The following is an 18,936-nucleotide window of genomic DNA, read 5'->3' on the forward strand; positions in this document are numbered from 1 at the left end:
TACAACTGCTCCTCCAGACACAAAATGGCCTGGATATCCATGACCTCACAGTGCCTGACACTACCAACACAAGACCATCATAAGAGGAGGAAAAGATCATGACATCAAAATAAAATAGGGACTGAATGAGAGGGGGAGGGGATGTGATGGAAAGTGGAGTTTCAAAGGGGAAAGTGAGGGGAAGGGAGGGAATCACCATGGGATATTGTTTATAATTATGGAAGTTGTCAATAAAAAGTATTTTTAAAAATATGGTCTGAGGCCCCTAAGGATTATGTAATTGCCAGACTGACTCTTGAAGTCCTACCTACAGACATAATGCCACACTAGAAAATAGAAACTTTATTTGATTAAGCTAATGAATACTGGTTATCTTTTATGAGCAGCCAAATTTATACCAAGATACCAAGTTAATTTAATAGGATGCTCTTTAAAAAATTGTAGGAAATTTTTCAGTTATTTTGTAGGCATCCATTCATGCAGGTAATTAACAAATTAAAATTATTCATTAATACTTATATAGACACTTTAAAATGACTATAGCAAAGAATTCTATAAGCCATAATAGTTGCAGTTCCTATATGAAGACACATTCTGAATACTGAGTCAGCCTGCATTTTATTCTTTCAACAAATATTTGCTGAGGCCCAGTAAGCACTAACATAATACAGAGGAGCAAGCTTAGAGGCCACAGAGCCTGACGACCCAAAGTAAGACGGAATTTTTTTAAAGGTATTCTATTTTCCAGTTCCTTACTTCCTAGGAGTGGGTCAACTCACATGTATTAGGTCTCCAGGACATGGAGGAGCCTAGCACCTCAGCCCACAGAGACACAGTAAAAGGATCTGATATTCCCTCACAGTCTACATCACTTAATGCTCAGGAAAAACAAGTTCATGATTTGAAAATATAATTCAGCATTGCAATAATATTTTCTTTACAGTTGATAGAACAAATAAGAAACTTTGTTTTTCATTCTATCCATTACAAAACTTGGTTTTCCAAAAACATATGATGCAAAAAAAAAAAAAAAGCAAACATTCGGTGCCACTTCAGTCTGTTTGCTGTCATTTCTTTTTTTTAAATTTAGTTTTTATTTTTATTAGTCATGGACATACTTAATATGTAAACAACATGTATTGGGATCATCCTTTCCCTCATCCCTGTTCTCCTTGTTGGGGGATGCAGGTCATCCCCATGGGGATTGTGATTTCTTTGATAAAAAATAAAATATCTGTTCATTGAACCCTCATTCCATTATCAAAAAGATTGCTGTTATAAACTAGCAAAATATTTTGAGGAAAACCACTGGACACACACCACCTAACTGCTTTTGATCTGTTTCCTTATGAGTTAAATGGGGAGGAATTAGAGCACTGTGTTCCTTCGTAGACCTACATTCTCTTGTTTCCTCACTCTAGGTTTGGTGTGATACATTAGCAGACAAGCTTCTCAGCTAAGAACAGAACATTAAGAGTATTTTTAACTAATGCATGTCTTCTTCTCTATTTCAGTTGCTTCAGAAACCATACATCTTAGCCCACATTCCATATAAAACCCACAAATTTATATATAATTAAACTATATGATGCAATCTTATATTAATAGTACCATATCACTGCACTCAGAATCAGAATGGAGGAGTGAATTCTAATTTCTAGGTTTCAAGGGCATAACTTTTATGTTACACACATTTGAGATAATTGAATGGAATTAGATGAAGAGTACATTGTTTTTAATTTGCTGCTTAATGTACCTCTTAGATATCTAGAAGTGAATTCAACAAAAGTTGCAAAAGAACAACATTCTCCTTGTTGCATTTGTCAAATTACTATATGCAAAAAATCTATGGTAAGATTTAGATAGTGTTTATTAGTAGGCAATAAAATTAACTAATCAACACATCTGACACTTATCTGAAAACCGCATAGATAAATACCTGGCTTTCTTATTGCTTGCATGAAATTTTCAGAAGTTGCAGTATGTTAAGTACAGTTTAACTCTCAGAGTAAAACTCTTACCACCTTGCTGCAAAAATATGTTCAAGGCACACTAACGCTATCACAAATTTTGGTTTTCACTCTGCAAAACAACTTACACCCCACCTATGGTCTCATCATGCACACACATATTCCCCTCTACTCACCACAATGAGTTAAAGGTTGACAAAAGCTCTTGGAAGCAGCCTTTGTGTAATTACCTTGCTTTACCATTCCCTTTAGGTGTCATGGTGCAGGGCTTTACAGACAGCAGTTCCTCCTGTTAGGTTTGCTGCCAACACCAAAAGAGGTGTGTTGCACTTGCTGGAAGATTTAGCTTTTATGCTTCTGGTCATTCATCCTACCCACAAAATGAGCCCAGTTTCTGAGCTATTCTTAACTCTCTTTCCAAAGCATTTCAAAAGAGAAAGACAAGAAAGAGTTTATGATTTCCACGCAAATTCCCATCCTGCCTGCCTGCTTACAGCTGCCAATACTTCTTATTTTTTGCTGGTGATGACATGCAGTGAGCTCCCCAGCACTGATGCTTCGTTATGTAAGTCTGTCTAGGTCAAGTGTAGGAGACTCACTGCTGGCCTGTGGAAACTCATGGAACTGTTTCTTCAGATTAACACTTCAGGGGATATGGAGGCTGAAGGAAGCTGAGCTTTGGCTACATCTTTTGGGGGTAAATATTTGTGCATGATTCAGTGTTTTTCCATCCTATCATGTTGGCAGGTGCCTGTCAGCCACGCTGAGAGGTGCAGGGAGATATTATTAAGATATTCCAGCTCTTTAGCATGCTTGACTAAACACAGTAAGAATTCCAGTGAGCCTAGCTTTAAGACACCTAAGAAATAAAACATGAATTAAAATGTGCTTATCAAGTATCATTTCTAACTATCAAGGAATGAGTGTTGATTTGATGTTTAAACTCTGATGTGGTCCATTAGATTCGAGGTGTTGGAGGCGAGCATTGTTAAATGTGTCTATGAGCTCATTGAGATTTACTGCAGTGTCTGGCTGATTCTGTCCTTGATGCTGACTGCTAATTTGCTTCCCTGGTAAATGAGCTGTATTCCTGCCTGTGCTTGTCTTCTGTGGCGCCTGTTTGTGATGAGAATGAAGTTCGAGTAACCTAGTAGCTACGTGACTTCATCAGATAATCAATCATGCCTACTTGGTTTCAAGGTGAATACTGCAGTATAAACTCCACTCACAGCATGGAATGAGACTGGGTTAACTGCATTGGCTCAAATGGGTCTGTTCTTAGCAGTGCTTGAGGAATGAGCCCAGGCTTAAAGTGAAATCATTCCGTCTCAGTAAAAGTTTAAAACAGAAGAACACTCGTTCTCTTTTAGATTCTTTTCCTCAGTGTGTGTTGCTACAGGAATTAGTTGAAATAGCAGGCTTTTATTTAATGCTGTAGAAAATCCTGAGAAGTAGCAGGCTGAGATTTGTGGCAGCAATGTGATATTGGCAGGAAATTTTTCCAAGATTTAACCAGAGATGATGACACAGCAGATGGCCCCTAATTTAAAAGATGGATGGATTTGAAAGGATGAAGGCAAATGGAGCGCGTCGAGAGTGTTTGGCTTTCTTTGTGTCCTTGGCAGAAAAAATTCTGTACCTTGAACTGGATGCTGCGAGTTAAGGAAATCATGTCAACTGTCTCTCCGTGAGCTCAAAGAGCTAACCAGGAAGTTGACTCAGCAGTCACTTGCTTGGTTGTATCCAAATGGGGACTACTAGGAGGCAGGTCGACCATAGTATACACCCTAGGTGAACAGGTGGATTTCAACTACATGACATCTAATGCTTAGTTAATGAAAGCAAAGGACTGCAAATGAGTGTCACTGAAATGAATTGACTTGGCAGCACTTTTCACTCTACTAACATGATGTACAGTAGTAGCACGTTGATTATCCATGGTAGCCATAGGCTGCATTTACACTATCTGTAATTCCATGAACATGTACATGTTTTTCAAAATAACTTTAAGAGACAGATATGGTTCCCTTAGGGGCTAATTTTATACTATTGATGCCAATAAGCATTTTCTCCATAGGTGCAGCTTGGTATAGGAGCTCCATCAGAATGAGGCTTACTCAGCTCAGCATTTGGACTATTCCTTATAAATATGATGTGAAAACTGGGGACTATGTACTTAACATACTTACATGCTTTAAATGTAAATCTCTATATATGTACATATATACTTAGTATAACAGTTTTCATATTACAGACAGGTCAGTTTTGTTTGCTAGGCTTCTATTGGTACTTAGTAAAGGAATAAAGGTAATAAACTTAAAAACCTTGATTTCCTCATTTTTATGGTGATGAATTTGAATTAAATGAAGTCTAAGTGTAGTTTGGTTTTGTTGTCTGTGTGATTATAGTCTTCTGTGTGAATTAACACTGTATCTATAGTGAATACCAGTTCACTCTGTATTAAAATGTGACTATTGGGTGTGAAATTATAGGTTTTAAATCCTTGTAATATTGGTCAACATTTACTGAGTACCCATTAGGCTCTAGGACAGTGGATATCAAAGTGTGGTCTACTGATGGGTGGTATCCACATCCCCACTGGACCTGTTAGGGATGCAAATTTCCAGGCCTTACTCCAGACTGACTGAGTCAGAGCCTCTGGGGGATTTATTGTAGCAATGTATGTTCTTATAAGAATTGAGGTGAAGGTTAGACTCATGAAAGTGTAATAGCCATTGTGCTGGCCAGGAATTGGCTTAAATATAAAAATAGATTTTATTATTTCCAGATATGTGTAGCATAATTAAATGCTCTATTTTCTTCCTTGTCCGGATATCCTAGTGTTAGAGGTACTATGTTTAAAAGGTTTGGGCAATTATTTACTGCACATATCCATGAGACAATGTTTTCCAACAGTTCCCTGCAGAACTTTAGCTCTTAGGAATGCAACTGCATGATGGGAAAACACTAGAGAACTTATTTTTCTGGTCTGCTCAGTATGGTACTCGGCACACAGCACCAGCCCTCTTTGATGACCTGAAGGACCTTTTGTTCAGTCTTGCACTTTTAGTAAAAGGCATTTGGAGTCACAACAAGCACATGAAACTCATCTGTAAAGTGGTTGCTCTAAGTCAGAGCTTCACCTCAACCTTTTCTGCGGGTCTTTCCTGTGAAAGTAGATAATTAGTATCATTGCTGGCTTCTACTGACAAAGAGAACCAACCTCAAGTTATGACAATCAAAAATATTTCTAGACATGGACAAATACCTCCTAAGGGCCAAATTTTCCCTTCTGAATTCAAGTGCTACTGATATGGGTTAACTTCCTAATGAATAATTCTGTTATATGAAATAAGACAGTAAATGTGCTATTTGTCCTTATGGCAGGTTAAAACTTAAGGATAAATAAATATCTTGCTTTTATTACAAAAGTATAAACCTTTATCTTTAGGTTTAGGTGCAGATATAATTCACGCAAGTGCCTACCAACCCCCACAGTGTGGAAATTTAACATCTTTCTGCAGTTTCTCGTGGCCTTGGTATTTTGCATTATCCACTATGTCCTAAAGTCAAGGTTTCATGTACATTACTATACCCTTCTCCTAGAAACCCGAATTCTTATTTGCCACTATTCTGTCAAAGATGTGTCTAAATGAGTAACTTTTAGGTTTAGTATATTCCACCAAAGTTATGGGCTACTTCTCTCCTTCAATCACTTCTAGCTCTGTTCTTAATGCCATCCCTGAGAGTGCTCCAAAATTTCCTCTTCTACTCTGAACAGTAGTCCAGTATTCCATAGCTCTCATGTCCAGATGCAAATGCCCAAGCTCATCGAAGAAATCAAGATCTTAAGGACCTTTTGTTTAGTCTTGCACCTTTGGTAGAAGGCATTTGGAGTCACAATAAGCACATGAAACTATAAATCATAGAGGTAGAAAGAATGGTGGATTCAAATTCATTTTCATGTCTATATTCTACTGGATGATAGCTCTTGCCCTTTCAAATTATACATGTTGTATGCTAGAACATCAGAAAGTCAATGCTGCCTTCCCTGAATCGTTAGCTCAAATAATTCAGCCATTCAATCCAGACATCTTCTAGAGCACACCAGCATGGTAGGAACAGACAAGCTAGACAAACACAAACATGTGCCCACAGACACTCACAGGAATGCACACAGGTACATGCACACACACATTTTGGTATCCTATCTTACAAATTTGAAATGTTATCCAGATATATTAGTGAATGAAGGAGCTTAGTAAGATATAGTAGCTATATTCTTATTAAACAAAATGCTTGCTGATATTTGAAAGAGTTTATCCGTATTAGTAAGCAGATTTATAGACAGTATATTTTCTAAGTACATAAATAAAGTAGATATTATTAATTTGATTATTTTTCAATAACAAAATATCAAGATCTTAATTCACCAAATCTAACTCTCTTTCCTCAATTTTATAAGACACAATATTATTAATATTTGGATTAAAAATAGAACTACCATATGATCCAGCAATCATTTCAAATAGAGTTCCTCATCCATGTTCACTTAAGCATTTTCCACAATAACCATAACATGAAACTAACTTACTGTGCATCAATGGATGTGGACCAGAACAAGACATGGATGCCCATTCATATCACTTCCATTCAGCCTGGTGATAGAAGTCCTACTTTCTCTGATATGATGATATAACACTTTTTTCTTGATTTTTTTTATATCCAACAAAGAAAAATAAAAAGAAATAAGACATCTTAAAAGTTGGCAATGTTCTCTTGAGACTGTCTCAACTGGAAATGATAGGGAAGTAAAGAATGTTAATCTTTTACATGAGATTTTCTGAGAATATTATTATAGTCATCTAATGTTGGGATAAGAAATAATGGGAGCAATTGTACTAGTATTTTGATTTCAAATGTGTGGTTTCTAGTAAAAATATTAGAAATAACTTTATACTTGTCAGCATAACTAGAATAAAAAGTTGTTTTGGGTTGTCTGTCAAATTTGCTGAACAATGTCGTCCTCAGCATTAGTCTTCCTCTACCCATATGTGACTTGTTTAACCTGAGTCTTATAGCAATTTAGCAATTTAGGCAATGAGAACCCTGCTACTATGCTCAGTCAATATGGCATGACTTCAATGAGTTCTTGTACCTACTGAAGAGAAAGTACATACATTTTTGGCTTTAGCATCTCCTGATGTCCTTGTAAACATGGCTTTAGCATTTGTCTCTATTTGGTGTTCTGTGGAATTACACCTGCTGTAGCAGAGGTGATGCCCAGCCTCTGTTCATGCCATGCTTTCCTCTGCCATCATGTAAGCAAAATAAACTCTCTTCTCCCATCAGCTGCTTTTGGTTGGGTGCTTTATCTGAGCACCATGAAGGTAAGTGCAACAACTAACATTAAAAAATAATTTTTCCAGATCTGGTGGTTCAGTTTTTTAATCCCAGCACTCAAAAAGCTGAGGGAGGAGGATCACTATTGTTTAAGACCAGCCTGGACTACACAGAGTGAGTTCTAGGTCAGTCTGCACTGCAGTAATATCCTGCCTCAAAGAAAACTAAAACAATATTTCCAAACCAGTGCTGGTGATCTGTGAAATACATGGCCAACAGTATGGCAAAGCCCAGATTCTCAAACCTCAGAGTCTGCAGAAGTCATATGGGAAATCTTGTGGAAATGCACATTCTTACTTGACAGGCATTGGATGGAGCCCAAAGTTCAAATTGTCAATAAGCTTCCAAACCATGATGACGTTGTTTCCCACTCCTACTCTGAGAAATGAGCAAGGCTCTACCACTTTAGCATCAGGTTGTGTGTGATCTGGGTCTTCACAAATACCCAAGAAGCACTCAGTTTCAGAAAATAAGCTAAGGAAAGAAAATAAATAAATAGAATAGTTCATTCAGTATGATATTTGCAGCAGGAAGCATTGCCAGAGTAATTTTGTCAAATGCCCACGATCAGTAAGTCTGTTCATTCTTAACGAACTAAGACTCCTAGAGACTGAAGCACTGTCTGACTGAAGCCCGTGTCTCTCTTCCTCTCCCTTCCTCTGGAGTATAGTTTATTTGTTGACTTAGTGAAAGTATTTCCGAGCATCTTTGGAAGATGGACGAGTCCAAACCAAGTAAGAAAGAATTACCATCTGCCACATTTCCACCCTGACACACACCCCCAACATCACATATGACAGAACTCTGGCCACAGATACTATATATCTAAACCTCCTTGGCTCTGCCCCATGTGGGAATGTCTTTCCCCCTTGTCCTCTGCAGAGTGTAAAGTGAGGTAATCCAGACCAGTGAGGAATAGCTGTGTCATTTCCCTTTATTTTTGTTATTTTGCCTTTGAACTTAGATCCCAGAGATGTGCCAACATCATTTCAGTAATGTGATATTGCAAATAGTTACATGTAAAACAAGCATAGTATGGCCTTATGATGATTATTATAAAGATATTTTGTTTGTTTGTAAACTACATTTAATCTCCTTCTTACTGTGTGGCCTTGGCCAAACGCTCAAGTGTCCTCTATCATCTATGTCACAGTGATGGTCATATCTAATTCATGAAATTGCTGTGAGGTTTAATGTTCCCAGTATATACAATGACCTCAATAAATACTAGCAATAAGGAGCATTTCTCTGAAATCATTATTAGAATTGAAAAAAATAGAATTGAGAAAAATGTTTGAAGGTCAATATTTTGTTTATTTCTTAGAATCTGTCTCATACTAGGTCCATGCTACAGGATACAGTGAGCTATACAGACAGCACACTTAAGAGTGCTAAAACAATGACAGAGCACCCCAAATCTTACCTGAGTATGGAGCACTAAGAGCCACCTGGAAGGAGGAACACTTCCAGAATGCAGAGACAGTGGGAGCCCTGGAAGAGGGGCTGTTGGCAGGAGATGTAGATGCCAAGGACAAGGCTAGGAGTAAGTGAGTGGTGTGTATGGTGTCATGTAGCCTGGAATGGAGAAAAGGGTAGGTCAGAATAAAAATCTTAGCTCCCAAAAGCCATTTTTCAAGTGCTGTATAACTGGATTCTTTGGGTTCAATCTAAGGTAGGCATGAGCACATTCCCCATGACATTTGCCTTCTAACCTGAAGATGTAGCTGCATGTATTTGGAGAACCCACCTCCTGGGGTCTTTCAGAGTTCCCAGCTTTAGTGGAATCTGGTACTTTTTTTTTTTTTTCTCAAAATGGCAAATCTTGCCTGGAGGGCTCTTGGCTCTCCCATTTAGAACTTCCTAGCTGCTAGCCATCACATCCTCCAATGAACTATTTTCATCCAACCTTCTTTTGAACTTTGTCATCTGTTTCTTGCCAGGGACTGAGTCAGGAATGAAACTTTAGAGCAGTAGATGCTTCATGGAAGAGCCGCTAGAGTGGTTGGGATGGCTCAGAGACGGAGCAGAAGGCAAACGTGCAGAGCTGCTGCTACCTCAGAGATTAGAGCAGAGAGGGGCGAGAAAAGCCAGGAGGGAACACCAGTGCACAGCTCTCCCTTTTGTGTGCATCCCACACACGTAATCTCAGAAACATCTACCACGAGAAAGCCAAGAGGATCACCAGGCTTTGCTACTTACCAAACCACAAGGAAATCCACGTTCTGTATTTACTTATTTGAAGAAATGCAAATGGTCACATCCCATATGGGCTAATTAAGGATGTGCCAAAGCAAAGTACATACGTGGTTTATTCAATGTGCTCTCTTACTTAGAGGTCACTTGAATGAATTCTGATATCATGAGATCAGGCCAGGATGTCAGAAACTTTCAAAAAGACTCAGAATACCATGAAATACAGAAAAAAAGTACATCAGTCTGTGAGCTTCCTCATGTCTCAAGTATATAAACGCATCAAAATGCAGTGTGCCGGTCATTTCAACAACCCATACTGATCAGAGCAATCTTGGAGTTGTGGATGAACAAGTATATAAATATAGGAGTGTATCATCTAGTATCTTGCTCCCAACTGCACCCCAGTGGTTCTAGCTATGGGTAAAATATTGCAATATGAATGTACGTTATAAATAGAGGAGACCCCAGAAGTAGCAAATCAGGACCTGGACCCAAGACTTCCAGCAAAGTGAGACAGAGGGCCATATTATTCAGCCTTTCATACACCTTTCTCCATGCCTTTTGCCAATCTCCCCAAGAATTGGAGTCCCTCAAGTGGTTCATAACACTATCCATTATTTGGCATAGAAAAAAAAAAAAAAAACTCATGTCCCAAAGGAAAACAATCAAAAATAGATATGATCATACACAATTTGTTTGAGTTTGTGGATTGATTTCTATAAGTTGGAATTGCACACGGATTCTTGAGAAGTCTGTTTTTCCTATGAGATATGGTGGCACTTAACCTGAAATGGGAGTCGTTGCTATGTTCCTAGTGAAGTCAATGGCTTTATCCCATTACTTTGGTTTTCTAGTGTGTTATTTGTTTGCAAGGAGAGAAAAGAAGAGGGTGCAGCAGGGACTCTTGCCACTGCAAATGAACTCCTGATACAAGTACCACTCTGTGCATCTGATTTTACATAGGTACTGGGGAATTGAACCCTGGATGGCTGGCTTGGCAAGTAAGCACCTTTCACTGCTGAGAAATCATTCCAGACTGCTTTTTCCCTTAACACATAAAAAGACAAAGATGTTGGCACTAATCCTTTAGGGGAACAGAAACTACATATTTGCTTATGCTAAGTTATGGCAAAGTTCAATTTTAGTCTGTAAATAGAGTTGTCTTCATAAATACCAACTATTCCCCTTGGTGTGAAAAAAAAAAACACCATATGCATTAAAATTTTTCAACTGAATCTCTGGCATATATATTCAAGTATCAGGTATTCAAGTATTAATTCACAAACATTAAAATAGAAAACTAATATTTCAATTCTAATAAGTAATAAATGGCATATCTTTTAGTAGTAGTTTTAGTTGATTTATCTTCACCAAGAAGAATTGCTGAGTGTAATATGTCAGACAGGAGCCCAACCAATATGTTGAAATGACTTCATAGTATAGAAGGGAGTATATGAGAAGATAGGACAGAATCTAACATAGTTCTGTGACTGCTCACAGCTTTTATTTACTTCTAATTGTGTTTTATTCTCTATCCTCCTGCAACAATAGACCTGGGCATAGTATTTAAATATAGTGATATAGTGATGTACTTTGATTTTATCTCAGAAGGAAAAACAAAAAGTGATATGTTTACAGGAGGGGTGCACAGCTCAGTCATGGGAATACTAAATTTTATTTCGCACCGAGTATGGTGGCACATGTCTAGAGCTAGCTGAAAGACAGAAGGTAGAGGATCTCTTAAGTCTAGGAGTTAAATGCTACCCTCAACAATACAATGAAATTTGTCTCAATTTTTTTTGAAAATGATTTATTTTATTTTTAAAATATTTTATTATTTATTTATTTGACAGAAAAAGAGGGAGAGAGGGGGAGAGAGAGAGAGAGAGAGACGGAATGGGCACTCCAGGGCCTCCAGCCACTGCAGATGAACTGCAGACATGTGAGCCCCCCTTGTGCATCTAGCCAATGTGGGTCCTAAGGAATTGAACCTGGGTCCTTTGGCTTTGCAGGAAATCACCTTAACCACTAAGCCAACCCTCCAGCCTCTGATTTATTATCTTAAAGAAACATAAGATATACTTTTAGATTATATTTTGGCATTTCAAAAACATTATAGAACTTTGAGACAGTTTGTTTCCTAGCTGTCTCTTGTGGCCACTTCTTTTTGAACTTGAGTGAAAGCTGTGAATGTGTATTCTGATGACCTTGAGTTTGGGTACTTTGTGATTAATATTTAAGAACAGCATGTGGAGATAGACTGAAGGATGGTCACTTTGTTTTTTCTTTTCTAAAACCAATGTTGGTTAGCACATCATCTTAAACAGTAACTGCAGTCATACCCTCCATCACATTCATCTCTGTCAAAACATGAGTGAAAATCAATTGTGGTGTATCTAGAAATACTTCACTCACTTCCATTTTGCTTCTTATGGGCTGATACACCTGGTCAATATTAATTTCTTTCATTGTTAAATGGTCAAATTAACTTGAATGGACTTTTACAGTACAAAACTATCTATATAACGTTGGGCAAGTCACACGAACAACACTTTTTTCTTTCTTTTTTTTTTCTACTTTTACTTATTTACTTACTTTACTTGTTTGAAAGAAAGAGAGTATGCCAGGGCCTCTAGCCACTGCAAATGAACTGCAGATGCATGTGCCACCTTGTGCATCTCTCTAGCTTTATGTGAGTACCGGGAATTGAACCTGGATCCTTTGGCCTTGCAGGCAAGTGTCCCAATCACTAAGCCATCACCCCAGCCCCACTTTTTTTCTCATTCAAAATGAATATTCCTTTCTGAATGGCCTTTGGGAACTTCCCAGCTCCATAATTCCTCAATGACTAGCAAAAGCGATTACCATAAGGTGCTAATCACAACTTATGTCCATTAGCATTTTATTTATCCTGTGTGTGCACGCACGTGTGTGCCATAGAGCTCACTGGAAGCCAGAGGACAGCTCCTTATTGAGGCAGAGCATCTCTCTCTAGATATCATCTTGCTGTTTTTTGCTGTACTGGCTGTGGTAGTTTCTGGAAAGTTTTACTGTATCAACCTCTCATCTTACCATCAGCATTCTGGAATTAAGAAGCCTTCCACAGCTGCTGGGTTTTTACGTGGAGTTGGTGAAGCATCAAACCTGGGTACTGGGAACCAGTGAGTTCTTTATCCACTGAACCATCTCCCTAGCTGGTCAATTGATACTTGAATTTGGAAAATGAAATTTACAAAGTTCTTTTGCTCCTACTAGTAGATTTCACAAGTTTCATTCATGGGCTTTGATTCTTTCTCAGAAGAAGCCACTGGTTCTTCTGTAGAAACCACCATGATTCAACTACAGATATTGAAATATGTTTGGGGTACATAAAATATACATTTCTTGTTCTTAAGGAGATGCTAGAGTAGAGTCTGGCCTTGTGTATATGCACAGACAGGGTAGAAAGGATCATGCCCAATGGAAAGACATTTCTCCAAGCAAAGTATTCCAAGGAGGAAACATCCCAAAAGCATGAAGGCTCCTAGTTTGGTATGAAAAAAAGCAAGAAGTGGGTTGATGCAAAGAATTATAATTTGTGTAAGTATTGGTAATATACTCTTGCACATTAGTTGAAGAATAACAGATCAAAACAAACCCAAGTTCCCAAATAATGAAAGATCTAAATTTGAAAAAATACTCCAATGTGATTTTTCAGTGTTACTTGCATGAATACAGTGAATAATGATAATATTCTATAAAGTGAGTAAAAATAATTGTGTAAATAAAAGGTAATTTGGACTATGTATGTACTTTCTATTTGAGAAATTAGGCTTGGGTGTTATTCTTTCTCCTGCATGGACTTATATTTTGATTTGGTAATACCATTACTTCTTCAATATCTATGGCTGTCTATGCCACTTATCTAATAACATCTAAATTAACACTTAATTTTGGCTTTCTTCAAAATGGTTAACTAAGTTCAAAAGGAAAGATATAACTCCATTATTTTCTACTAGGAAGATGTTTATAATTCTGAAATAATGGCTGCTGCTTTGTTAGCTTATATTTGAGTAAGAGCAAAAAATGTTCTAGCATGTCTTTCTACAATAGTATATTTATCAGAAATAGCAATAACAGAAACAAAAAGTTGGGAAAAATAAGTTTTACCAACGTAAAGGTTGGACAAAATGAACTTTTGTTAGTGTAGAATCATATCATCACTGGGATTTGCGGGTTATACTTGATAATCACAAAAGGAGAAAGCTAGGTTTGCATTCTGGGTAATACAATTGTCCCATGGCTTTGGAAGCAGACTGGGTTTGAATCCTGCTTTATGTTGTAATCTGTCAGACTACATGCTGCAGCCCAGAGAGTGTGTGACATCAGCACCCTCTACTCTGAAATACTCTCAAGTTCACCTCCACTCACCAGCACCCTCTCCCTTTCCTTTGTAAGAGGAGTGAAGGGAAACCTAGTTTCATTTCATTCCTAAACAAATAATAGAGGGATCTGGAAATATTGTCCATCCTAAGACTGAAATGCCACATAGCTCAAAACATGGAAATCCAAAACTCAAAAATGTATGACTTAGACATGACCTGAGAAAAATTTTAGCCAATAATCAAAAATAAATCCCATTTTCTTGGCAAGCATGGAGGTGACTGATAAATGCCCTTTATGTAATGCAACTGAATAAATGGTTCCAGACTTCAGTAGATGGAAATCAGAAAGATTATTTTTGGTCACAAATTGCCTTGATTTTATAAGCAAGAAAATATGAGGTAGTATTGAAATGCTAATCATGCTAATTCTTATGCCTTCTGAGGTTGAGATAACTCCTTTGTAGCAGACAGCTTCAGGTTTGCTGAGATGAACTTCCAGACCAGGCACAGTTATGGAGGAAGGGATTTATTGAAGCTTAGAGATCCAGGGGAACTTCCATAAATGGCAGAGGAAGCTGGCCTGCCTTCACAGGACTAAGCAGAGATAGAGAAGCACAAGCCTAAAAGTCAAAAGCCACATTGCACACACACTTCAGTAACTCCAGCTAGGCACACTCTGCATATCTTTAGATTGAAATCTAAAACCCACCACCACACCTTAAGATCTGCCCAGTGACACTGCCTTCAGCCAGATGACTGCAGATGCAAACTACACACTAATAAAAAAAAAAAAAGGAAAGAAAAGAAAACTGAACATATTGGGGGCCAGCTATTCAAACCACCACATTCTTTGAACACTTTTGCTATTCTAATCACAAGAGACTTTACTCTTTGCCTTAAAACTAAGAAGTAAAACTACCTAGGACATTTATTCCACTTGAACATAGTACTTCCTTTAACAAGCATATTTTACTGATGGAAATGCCATTCCATTGTTGTTGCCTTTCCCTCCTCTTGGCATTGAGCAGTGATCTGCTGCTAACAACTGATGGAGCAACAACAAAGCAAAGGCTATAATCTCCTGCCAGAGACAAAATCATTCAAATACTAAAGGACATTGTATACTTTCATTCTCTTCCCTTGTTACAGGGTCACAAAAAAAAAGGGCATAACCCTTAACTATACTATCAAGTCTGTGTTGGAGATTTTTTTGGGCTACTATGACAGAATACCTGGCAATAACTAAGGAAGGAAGGGCTTATTTTCAATCACAGTTTGAGGCCCCTCAGTCCATCACAGTGGGGAAAACAGACTAACAGAAGCATGAGCGGCTGATCACTTTGCATCCATACTCAGGAAGGGATGAGCATTGGTGCTCAATTCGCTTTCCTCTTTTTATTCAGCCTGTGACCCCAGCTCTTAGAATGGGGGTGCCTATGTTTAGGGTGGGTCTTTTCACTTCAATTAACCTTATGTAGAAACCTCACAAATATACCCAGAAATTTGTCTGCTGGTGATTCTAGATTTGAAAATGAATATTAACCATCACAGGTCCACCCCTTGTCAACTTAACTTCCAAATGTATCATTTTTAAGCCATAACTGTTCACCTATTATCCCTATAGGCTTGAGAGCATCTCATAATGCAAAATGCATATATTTCAACTTCAAAAGTTCCCATAGTCTTTCACAGTTCTGATGCTATTCAACAGTACAAGTGTGGACAGGGGAGAATGACCCATTAAGCTCTATGTATAGAATTTAAGGGGTCTTCTAGCCAAAAAGTATTAAACATTTTCATATTCATACCATAAACATGTTCCAAAGGCTTAAGAATCAAATAGTCAGGTTCATCACAGCAACAGCCCTACTTCTCAGTACCAGTTTGCTGCATGAGGTGGTTTTCTAGTCACTGAGACAAAACCAACTTAAGAAGAGAATGGTTTATTTTGCCTCACAGCTTGAGGGTACAGTCCACTGTGGTGGGCATGGCATCCGGATTTAGTTGGTCACATTGCATCAGAGACAGAAAGCACAGAATGATGAACACTGATACGAGGCTCACTTTTTCCTTTTCATTCAGACTAGGGCCCCAGCCCCTGAGCCTGCATTTACAGCAGCTCTGCCCATTTCAATACAATCTGGAACACCCTTACAAACATGCCCAGAAGTTTACCTCCCAGGTGATTCGAGATTATGTCAAGTTGACAGTCATTATTAACCATCGCAACAGTCCCTATAATCACAGATGAAGGTAGCCTTACACATTAAAAAAAAATGGCCAGTAAATTTGTTTCTTTGAGACTAGATCACACAGCAGAGTCTCCTGGAGTGGCTAACCTTAAGGGTAGGGAGAATGAGAAATTACCTTCTCATTTATTAAAGTCGGAAACATGGCAGTGTAAAAAAAACTAAATTTTATCTTCAGAAAAGAAACCTATCACTAAGTTTTAAAAAATGTAGAAATTGGTTCAAAATTGGTTCAACAGGGAGTTTATAATCTGAAGGTGAATAAGATATTCACATGAAACTTAGCACAAGTCCAGAGAGACAGACAAGTACAATTTTCATATAAGTAGCATAAAGTTTCATTTCTTTACATGTACTTTTCCATTTAAGAATAAATATATAGGGCTGGAGGGATGGCTTAGCAGTTAAGGCATTTGCCTGCAAAGCCAAAGGACTCAGGTTAGCCAGATGCACAAGGGGGCGCACATGTCTGCAATTCATTTGCAATGGCTGGAGGCCCTGGTACACCCATTCTCTCTCTCTCTTTCTCTCTCTCTCTCTGTCAAATAAAAAAACAAATAAGAATAAATAGGTAGTTTAAGTGAAGAAATATGTGACTTTAAGTGTATTTTATTATAATTTTTAAAACTTTATTTTTTTCTTTTTTGCATCAGGCACCTAAAGTGACCAATGTTGTGACAGTTCTTCAACTCTGCTGTATTACATGCCTGTTACATAGTGACAAGCTATTCATTAAAATTTCTCATTGTACAAGGGTGGGATGTTGGCCTAATTTTCAGAATCAGTATGGGAAGGCATTTATTCTCCACACTTAATGATTTCAACCTACCAATTTATCATACTCCATAAAATAAATTATAGATTTCATAATTAGCAAAAGAAAAAAGATTCTACTAAATGAGAATATAAAAAGACATTATTAGAGAAAAGCTATTTTACCTAGGCATTTAAAGCACTTGTGCAGTTTAGCATGGATAGGCAGGTGAAAGGCTGGGTGAGACATGAAAGTCATAGCAAAGACAGAGATGGAAGGAAGAGTTATGTGAATAGTATTCCTTGCTATCAGACTGATGTGTCAATGGAAACTCCATAAAGGAAAGTTTTGATTCAATTCGTTTGCTCTTGTGGCCTAAGCCTGGAGAAGTACCTTCCATGTAGCAGATACTTGACGACGTGAATAAATGCAGTGTCAGATGCTCAGGACATGAGCAAAATTTGATCACTGCTGCACTTGAAGCGCACTTGGAGCTTTCTTGCAGGAAGTGAACTGTTATTCTTTTTTATCTTTGTGTATGTGTGTGTATGTGCACTCATGTGTGTGCCAGCATGTGCATGCTACGGAACAAATGTTGAGGTCAAAGGACGGCCTCAGGTGTTGGTACTTGCCATACGTCTTATACTAGACAGGGTCTCTTGTTCTCCAGTGCATATACTAGTCTACCTGGCCTGGGGAGCTTCCAGTCCTGTCTCCACCTCCTGTCTTTCTGTAGGAGCACTAGGATACACATGACTGCTTCCAGGTTTGTGTTCTGGAGATCTGGGCTCAGGGAATCATGCTTATCTTTACAGCCCTGTGAACTATTTTTTTTTAATTTTTTTTTTAATTTATTTGAGAGAGGGAAAGAGGCAGAGAGAGAGAAATACACAGAGAGAATTGGCAGACCAGGGCTTCCAGCCACTGCAAACAAACTTCAGATGCATGTGCCTCCTTGTGCATCTGGCTTACATGGGTCCTGGGGCATCAAACTGAGGTCTTTTGGCTTTGCAGGCAAGTGCCATAACCGCTAAGCAATCTCTCCAGACCCTGTGTACTGGTTTTGAATCCAAAGAATAAAGAAAGCTAGTTCAATAAAGTCAAAATGTGCTTTATTTCAGTCTACTGTGGACCCTTAAATTAGGAAAGTATCTGATCTTCTAAGGTAGTGGCCTGGAAAATACAAAAGCTATTGAACCCAGGGAGGTTCCTGGGCCTTGTTTTGCCCTTCCCTCTTCATTTCCAGTGGCGGGACTTTTTTTCTAGGCATTCTATCCCATCTGGTCCTGAGTCTACAACTGTGAGGGAAGGCTGACCACAGCTTGTAGAGTCACATGTTCTTCGACTGGGTAGGTGGTGCCTGACAAGAGGTCAAGTTCACTCTGGCGATCAGGAAGCAGAGCTGGCGGGAGGACTATGAAGAGCAGATGTGAAATATTGACCTCTGGAATATGCAATTAGGAGATACTCAAGTGTATTTTGAAGGATGCAATTATTTTTATGCCCAAATATCTAAACTCTAAGGACTATTCATAATGATTTGTTAGTCCTATAGTTGAAATATTTCCTACTTTTTTTTCAGCTCTCGCTTCCTGATAATTATTCATCAAATGTTACTCACCTGTATCTCCGTCTTCTTTCAGCAGCACTCAAACTGCACCAGAGCATCATTTCTTAGATGCTGAATGACTTAAGATTAATGTGCTCATGCTAGCCTGATTGGCTTTTGTGAAAGCCAATAATATAAGTCTGAACAAGGTTCAAAAAGTCTCAGTTGTACAAAGAGAACAGCTATAATCATATTAATAGTCATAGAGTAAGGCATAGAATACTGTTCTATAGTAAGGAATACTGAAAACTAAATATGGCCCTTATCAATAGGAGTGTGTTGACTGGCATAGTAAACAATCACGTGAAATAAGTACCTCACATAACTGGCATGTACATAATTAGTTGTCAACTTATGCATGAATAAGTGTGAAAGGCTGACTCAGTTTCAGAGT

This window comes from Jaculus jaculus, chromosome 4 (genome assembly GCF_020740685.1).
Source record: "Jaculus jaculus isolate mJacJac1 chromosome 4, mJacJac1.mat.Y.cur, whole genome shotgun sequence".
NCBI classification, from domain to species: Eukaryota; Metazoa; Chordata; class Mammalia; order Rodentia; family Dipodidae; genus Jaculus; species Jaculus jaculus.